This window comes from Centrocercus urophasianus, unplaced genomic scaffold (assembly GCF_019232065.1).
Source record: "Centrocercus urophasianus isolate 14NV4802_14NV808 unplaced genomic scaffold, USGS_Curo_1.0 seq_327, whole genome shotgun sequence".
NCBI classification, from domain to species: Eukaryota; Metazoa; Chordata; class Aves; order Galliformes; family Phasianidae; genus Centrocercus; species Centrocercus urophasianus.
The window spans coordinates 295-8,288 of NW_024884897.1; the positions used below are offsets into that span (position 1 = coordinate 295).

Genomic DNA, 7,994 nt, shown 5'->3' on the forward strand with positions numbered 1-7,994 from the left:
AACTGATTTAGGGGTAATACAGTGCAGGGTAAGGAGCACCCAGCAATAATGATTTGCCATGCTGAATCACAACCTGCTTTTAGGCCATTCAGTGAAATTTCTGGGACTTCTATAGCAGCAGAAATGCATTCTAGATTTCCTATAACTTTAGATTGAACTGGCTAAAAAGCATTCAAGTCTTCAAATTGTGGACAGCAATAATATGAACACAGTGTTCCACAAATTTCAGACACTTTGCAACGGCAGAGAATTGTAACCACAGTTCAGGCCCTTGGGAGGAGGGGGTGTTGTCTAGACACACATCCTTTTCCCACTACGTTCAGACCTGGGACCCAGCACCTTACTTTGCATGGCTTATAAATGCATGCACTGTTCACATGTGGAACCCCTCCTCAAATTCTCAAAAAAGCAATCACACCCTTAATAATGCAAATAAACCATTTTCCAAAAAAATACAGGCAAAAAGTTCTTACCTTCCATGAGGCCAAAGCAGGGTTCCATGGCTCTTCCCCAGGCTCTGATAACATCACCACGCACACACCAGAGGGATCATTCCAGGTGAGGGGGGTGCTGAGGCCATGCACGCTGGCACAGCTTGCTTCCTGGCAGGCGAGGAGCAGAGAAAAAGGTCAGATTTGCTTTTTAAAGCAAAATCATATTTTAGCTATTTGCAGAAGATTTTAAACATTGGAAACGAAACACGAACCCTCGCAGTGGCAGCAGCTGCGTGTTCTCAAGGATAACCATAACCCTGCCTCTGGCTGGAGGCTGAGCTGCCAGCTCACTGGGGCCACAAGGTGTGCTGTCCTTGGCCCTAAGTTCTCTCACTGTTTCAGGAAGTGTCCTAAGATGTGTTGCAAATCTGCAGTTAGGCTTGTGCCAGAACTCCAGAAACAGCAGAAAGAATCAGAGTGAAACCAAGTGCTGGGATGGGAACGCTTAGCAACAGCATTAGGCAGCCACATTAAAGATGAACATTTAGTTGCTTGAAATTATTTAAAATCTACTTCTCTTTTTAATACTTTTGAGTTTTTATTTACAAGGCTGAGAAACACTGGATTTCTAGTGATTTCTATCTCGGGAACATTGCATAAAAATTAACAAGCATGGAAATATCACTTTAAAAGGGGATACAGACGTGAATTCTCTTATCCAAATCAAAAACCCTCCCCAGCAAACACCACGGATACTACAGACACATGCTCAGATGCACCGAGTGAGAACACACTCATTGACAAGATGATGAAATCCTCCTCTGCAAAGGATCCTGGCAGAGCTCCCTGACATCTACGCACTACATTTCACAAGCAGAGAAGTGAGCGAACATTTCATTTTATTTGCATGAATACACTATTTCCAAGATAAAAGATGAATTCAACTGCTGATTAAACGGTGATTTGCAACTTCATATTCTTTATACTGTGCTCTAGGTGGGAGGGCTGGGGGCTGTAGCTCTCAGGAATATTCAGACTCTTGGTTTTTTTCTCACTGGACAATGGTGAATGACATATTTATTCTATAGTCATCCTTTATGATGGGTGCAGTTTCAGCTTATGGTAACTGGATGTCACTTATGAATAAACTCGGCACCTCAGGAAAATATTTAGCAGTTTTCTCAAGTCTCTGGGCTCTCAGTCACATGAAACACCACGGGTCAGTTCAGATTCAACAAAAACAGTCTACCTTTCCTCTTGTGATTGGGGACATAAACCTGTGTTATTCAGCACTTAAAAGCCAGAGACTTTGGAGAAAGAAATTATTTCCATCACCATCTTTTGACTAATGTAGAAAATGCCAGTTGTCCAAAACCAATCCACCCTGTGACTACAGCAATCTCACCAGGACTCTTTGGTTACAGCTGCACCCTGGCCAGGCTTCCCCACCCATTCTGGCTGCAGGATTTGCTGGGCTTCGCTGCCCCATAAGCTGTGGGGTTTCACTCTCCAGGGCCAGCAGGCAAGCACAGGCTCCCACCCTTTCCTAAACATTTGCAGCCCTCAGCATGAACATCCAAAGTCACAAAGAGCCTGGGCTGGAGGTGAGGGTTCTGTTGGCTTCTAGAACTGCTGAGCCCTTAGCAGCCAACGTCTCCACGGCAGCCCAGTGCCCAGTGCCCTCTCCCAGCTCCACACACCAGCATCACCCCTCGCAGCGTGCAGCCCTGAGATCTGTGCTCAGGACCACACCTCACCTGGGACGAACCGACTGAAAGGGAGCTTGACTGACAGAGAAGGCTTTCTTTGGGTCTATTTCTTACCAAAGTCCACATTTGCTGGACTGGCTCAGCACTAGAAATTCATACAACCTATCACGAATTAAGACATTCACTTTAAGCCCTGCATGAGTCAACCATTGTAAAGATACAGTTTTCATCAGGAATATATGATTACAGAGCTGTTCCAGGAGCTCTGCTTATCAGCACAGTATCTGCTTAAACACCTGTACTACAGCTCAGAGAAAGCAGTAAAGATAAAAACTGCTTCAAGACTGTGAAGAGCAGGCGCAGTTATGGTCACACTATTAATACTCAGCTTGGTGATAGTGCACAAGAGTCTTATCAGAGAAGGTAAGTTGCTCACATAACTGCAAGTTCTAACTGAATATTAACTATGTAGGAAATTTTAAAAAATATTCATTGCTAATGTTACATATTTTGTCACTTTACTGTGCTGAATTGAATCTCTACGCTCAACAAAGTCTCTAATGCACTGACGCTCCCCAGATTCTAGCACTTTTGCCATCAGCAAAACGTTGATGTTGAAAATTAGTTACCAAAAAGAGGGTAGTACTGACCTAACTGCGTCGCAGCTTGAAGGCACTCATCCCTCACTTTGCTCCCTGCAGACCTCAGGGACTACAGATGCCACGTGGGAAGCGCCTGGGCAGCCGGCCGCATGCAAAACCTGGATGTCTTCCTGCAAGGTGAGAGCCCACGAGCAGGAGAGCTGTCACAGCTGCCAGGGGTACGGCGAGCCTTTTCTGTGGTCTCAGCTCTTCCTCAGCCACCTGGCCAAAAAGGATTACAGAGGTCATGCAGAATTCTAGCTCTGTATCACTAGAAACCAGAGACCATACCAATAACGTTAGGTGGGTTAGTGTCACTTGCCTGCAATCATTATGTGCAACATCTGAAATTTTCAGCCAACTCTTGCAGCAAAGAAAGCAAAGTTACTGCAGGATTTACTGCAAAGCTGGACTGGATAGAGCTGCCCCTGCCTCATCACAGCAGGGTACCTGCACCCAGCTCCTGGCACCCGAGTGCTGGGGCCGAGGGCACCAGCTCCCACTCAGCATGAGACCACAGGGCAACAGGGACCCCAGACAGGAGGTCGGCCTCTGGCCACTGATCAGGGAGCTGCCCACAGCAGGCTAGGCTGCTGTAAGGTTAGCTGGCGCCAAGGTTGTCCTTGGGAATTAACATTGCAACACTTGAGCATTGGGTTGTCCAACATACAGAATAACAACAGAAATAAGAACAGAGAACCTGCTTGAATTCTCCTCACTGTAACACTAACACCAAGCCGTCTGTGCAGATTCCCTACAGCAGCGCATCCCTCACAGCTAACTGCTGGCTCGAACCTCTCGTGGGAGGAACTTCATCCAAACTAAGAGAAACCTTTACTAACATTTACCTCTTATCTTTTTCCAGCCCCTGGGATAGCTGAAACCAGAGGGACATTAAGCAGAAACCATAAAGTCACATTTCTGAAATGCTTTAGTCATCAAAGCTCTGTGCAAGTAAATCTGCTGCAGCTGGAGAAGATGCACGGAGATCTGACAGAGAGGGTAGCAGAGGGCTGCACTGTGGAGAGCCTGCAGGTCGTCCCCAGCACAGCTGGGGGAACCAACCACACCTGTGTGTTACGGACATCCACGAGAAGGCAGTTCCATAGAAGATTTATTTTCAGAAGCAAAGGTAAAAAGTTCAGTGTAACAAATGTCTGTTTAAGTATATGAAAGGATAGCAGTCTTCAATTTCATATAGTTCATACGATAGTGGTTATTAAAAAAATTATTTGTACCTTCTCAAACAAAGAAATGGAAACTAAGGAGAGAGTAATGGCGCAGAGTTAACAGTACTGAAAGGTTCATGTTGGGAACAATTCCACTCTGCTGTTCTCCCTTCTTTTGGAAGAGACAGGAGATTCTGGCAAATATAGTTTCCAGTATTAACACAGAAGGAAAATTCTGCACACTGGGAAATGGCACATGGCAGAACGCCCCGTGGCTCTGGTACAGCAAACTGCCAGTGCTGCATCACCTTCTGTCAGCTGCTTCAGGTTCTTCAGTTCAAACAAATCTCTAGCTTCACTATTTGTCATTTCCAGTCTTTCTGGCAGTGATTTCGAATCACACCGTAACAGCAACACCCCTCAAGCAGAAAGTGTTTTCCAATGGCTCATCTACCCCACGTGTGCACCCAGAGCAGCAGACCTCCCCAGGTAGGTGCCAGCTCTCCCTGCTGAGCCACAAAAGCAGTGTAATGGTAGGTGTAAGGATGGGAGGGGGTGGTGCCTTTCACACACACAGCTCAGCCTGACTCCTCTCAAGCAGTAATTTCTCTGAATAACTACACTGACCCAATATATCATCCCAGGTCCCTTCTGAGTCCACAGCTGTAATAAGAAATCAATATTTAAGTGCTGACTTTCATTCATGTTCAAGCAAGGGCTCCTAGCTTTCCTTAAAAACCTCACAGGCCTTCAGCAGGAAGTTCCACAGTGCTCTACAGCACTTACATACCAGCTGCTTCTGGGGAGCTCTCAGCAACTGAAAAATAACTGAAATATTTTCAAGTAAAAAGATTCTGAGATTCCAGAGAGATGTACAGCTTCCACTGACAGCCGATAGGAGACCCTGCACTGTTGCTCTGCTCAACCCAATGTACTCAGCCCAGCCTCACCAAAATGAAGATACTGAATGGTCAAAGACTTGCATCATGTCTCAAATATTCTTTTATCTCATTTTAGAGAGAATTCCATCCACAAATGGCAAAGATTTGCTGATCAGACAAAATATAGGTATCATCATGAAAGCGTTCATCGTTTGCATCCTGTTAGCTCCCATGATATGCTACATCATATGTTTCATACATGAAATAAGCCACTTGGTAAGTTTTTGAAGACAACAGCTTCTCACTCAGTCCCATGCGCTGCCTAGCTGAAATACTGCTGCTGAGTTCTGAGGGAGGGAGAACGGTATTTACAGGTGTGGACAGAAGCTGCCTGCTCAGCCCAGTGGGACAAGAAAAACTCTCGCTGTGAGATGTACACGTGTCCTGAAGTCACTGTGCTGTGCTGTGTCCATCTCACAAACCCCTCCATGTGCTGGGACAGTGCTCCTCCTAGAGGAAACACTGCTCCTCCTTCCCAGCAGAGCAGAGTAGCACATTAGCAGCTACCGCTTATGGCTGGCACGTCTTTTTGCTTGCAACAAGCTACTACCCAAATCACAGCTGTCAGTGCGAGGCAATTCTGTAGAAAGCAGCCCAGAACAGCCTTGTGCTGCTGGCCAGGTGCCAGATGTCACCCCAGTGTCACAGGAAGAACAGATTAGGGGACAGAAGAGCATAGGTAAGACTTTGGAAGGAAGCTTACCCTCTCTTTCCAGGCTGTAGGATGAACTATTTTAGCATACAGGTGAGCACATACATGCAAGAAGGAGACACTGAGATCAAAACACTGGGGCTGCTATGCCAATTTACTTCTGTGAAGTCGCATTACTTCGATTCCCAAACATCCCCTAATACTCACCATGGCCTGACCACAGTCTTTTCCTAGCATTGAGAAGCTGGTATTCCCCACCATCTCCTACTCTAACTGATTCTGCTTCTTTCCCAAGTGCTCGTGCCGTGACCGGATCGGCAGCAGATGGAGCAAAAGCAAATGCGTATCTGCAGCCTCCGTGCCAGCGGATCGCCAGTCAGGAACACTCTCAGCCCAGCTACCTGAGAACAGAAAGGAGAAGTCAGCGCTATGTTTTGCCTGACTCTCAGTATCCCTTCCACAGGTATTACCAGCCAGTGCCACTCAAACTTTGAGCAAGGGGTAGCAGGCCTCAGTGCAAGCAAATTTCGAAGTGAAAATGAGCTACTGTGTGGCAAGGAGATAGCCAAATCTGTGCCCAGGGAAGCTGGGTGGGCTCAGCCTTGCTGTCCTGCTGCAGCCGTTGGGAAGGGAAGCCGGTGCTGTCAGCACTGAGAGGATGCATGGGGCCAGCCTGCACTTCACAGTCAGCTCAGGTTGTGGGCATCTAGGCAACAGTGACTGTGTTTGAAGACTTCCTTCCACTTAAAAAAAAACCACCAACCTAAATATCCCTGCAGCCCTGGAAATGAACTCTTAAGGTGCCTTTTCATGAAGAAATGATTTAATCTTATGCTTCCTACCCCATTAAGCAAATTACTGAGGTACAATTGCTATACTCTACTCCCTCCTCACAGTGAAGGAGTCTGTCACCTTCCCCCTCTGCTGCCTCCCGCTGAGGTTGGAGAGCTTAGTCCTGCTGGCAGGCAAGAAACTCTCCAGATACTGCACATACAGAACAAACTGCTCAAGAACACTTAACTTGCAGGAGTTAACAGTAAATAACGAGGGGAGAAATGAAAATCACTTCATTTGTTAAAACTTCTGAGTAGGAAAAGGCAGAAGGAGAGCACATTATTCATTACAAATTATCCACTTAGACCTTCCTGGAGTGTAACAGTGCTGTGAGAAATGTGCTACAGTTGGGAGGTTAGGAAATTAAACTGGGACCCTTAAGAGCCATTTCCCACGAGCCATTGAACAGCCATCAGGTGGTAACACCTTTTGGCCTCTCCTAAACTGAAAACCATTCAAACAGAATTAGGGCAGAAGGCTTTTTATGTCACTGCTACCTTTAGTTCAGTTCAGCCAGGAGATGTCACTCCACTAATTACCGATTTGAAAAACAAAGCACGAGCACTGGTGGAGCTCGCACGGAAGAGGGGTGCTTAGTATTCCTCATGATAGTTTTTCTTCCTTTGCCAGATCCTTACATGAGAAGATCCCAAATTGTTGTTACCCACAAAACCTACTTACGAAATGCAGGCTTTAGAGAAACACCCTTTTACCAACAAAAAATGCATCGTCTTCCTCCTCACCACTTACTGGAAAAAGCAGATTGAACATCAGCAGCTTAAATAACCACAGCTTCAACCGCTGCAGACTGAAACCAGACATGAGAAGCAACATCTACCTGGTTCGGAGCAATCACATCAATTCACTGCAAAATGAGCTGCCGGGAAGACACGCACATGCCAATTCCTTCCATTAACTACCTGGATTCATGTTTTAATTCCCAGATACTAGAAAAACCTGTTGGCATAAGCAATAAATACTTCACTGACATTCCAAACTCTGCCTCCCTCAACTATTTATTTTTTTACGCACTCACTTAGAGCCTGGGAAGAAGGAAAAATAAATCAGTCCCAATGTTTTTTGGTCTTTGCAAACAGCTCAGAGCAGTGAACTCATCCGACAGCAGCACCTCCTCCTCCCCAGCCTTGCAGCAGCAATGTGGATATCACTGCCCGGCTTTAGTCTGAGGCGCTGCACGTTTCATACAGCGCTCATACAGGCTGAATCTCTGCTTTATTCCCCATTTCAATCTCACGCCATCTTCACCTCCCAGATACGAACTGCCAAAGGCTGCATCCGCCTGCCAGAGAACAGCTCTCATCTCCGCTTCCCACGCAAGGGATTAAACACTTCAGAACCCGTATGGCTGAACGGGAGCAACCTGCGGCCTCACAGCGCGTTCCTCCAGCAGCGCCGCCATCAGAACCACCGCCACACGGCTGTGAGGGGACAGCCCGCCGAGCTGCACCCAAAATGGACGGCGGCAGCAGCCGGCTGCTGCACGGGGCCGAGATGACACGGGACCGGCGCCCAGAGGGCGGCAGGCAGAGCCTCGGCTGCGGGAGCAGCGCTGAGGGACGCGCAATCAAACTCGTAACGCGTCCTCGAGCGCCG

The 7,994-nt window shown here is 47.0% G+C and overlaps 2 long non-coding RNA genes across 2 annotated transcripts; one reads left to right on the forward strand and one right to left on the reverse strand.

The window, feature by feature from the left end:
* Positions 1 to 308: 308 nt before the first annotated feature.
* LOC122166255 lies at positions 309 to 7,809 on the reverse strand. Its single transcript, XR_006170749.1, has 3 exons — positions 5,754 to 7,809; positions 2,794 to 3,006; positions 309 to 602 (listed from the first exon to the last, which is right to left on the reverse strand). It is a non-coding gene; the product is annotated as an uncharacterized LOC122166255 (long non-coding RNA).
* Positions 2,844 to 4,436, forward strand: LOC122166256. Its single transcript, XR_006170750.1, has 3 exons — positions 2,844 to 2,922; positions 3,650 to 3,916; positions 4,329 to 4,436. It is a non-coding gene; the product is annotated as an uncharacterized LOC122166256 (long non-coding RNA).
* Positions 7,810 to 7,994: the final 185 nt, after the last annotated feature.